Genomic DNA, 592 nt, shown 5'->3' with positions numbered 1-592 from the left:
TTGCCTCGGTTCATGCTCATGTACGGCCCCGGGGACAACCCCTCCCAGGCCGCATTCAAAACAACGGCATGCAGGGCTCCCCGGAGCTCCTGCTCAGCCCTTTCGAGCAAAGCCTCCCATGGGTCACADGAGAGAGCGTGACGGCGGCGAAGGCTCTGAATGGATCGTTTGCTACGGAAACCGTTCTACAACCGGCGCATGCGCGAGCTCTCTTAGAGCGCAGCTCCATTTGGGAACACACTTGCCCTATGGACAAGTGGATGAAAAGCTTGATAAAAATGGGTTACAGGCTGCAGTTTGCAACCAGGCCTCCCCGGTTCAGCGGGATCCTGGAGACCTGTTTATCGTCTCCTCAGCAGGATCCCGCTCTTCAAGCAGAGCTTCAGGAACTCTTAAACAAGGAAGTAATTTCCAGAGTCCCAAGCGGGAAGGAAAACGAGGGTTTTTATTCCCGGTATTTCCTTGTTCCTAAAAAAACAGGTGTGATGAGACCGATCCTGGATCTCTCTCTTTTCAACAAATCCATAATGAAAAGACCTTTTTTCACATGCTGACCACCAAACAGCTGCTCACATGTGTCCAGAAAGGCGAT

The sequence above is a fragment of the Austrofundulus limnaeus genome, unplaced genomic scaffold, assembly GCF_001266775.1.
Source record: "Austrofundulus limnaeus strain Quisiro unplaced genomic scaffold, Austrofundulus_limnaeus-1.0 Scaffold15, whole genome shotgun sequence".
NCBI classification, from domain to species: Eukaryota; Metazoa; Chordata; class Actinopteri; order Cyprinodontiformes; family Rivulidae; genus Austrofundulus; species Austrofundulus limnaeus.
Note: the sequence above shows the minus strand (reverse complement) of the source record.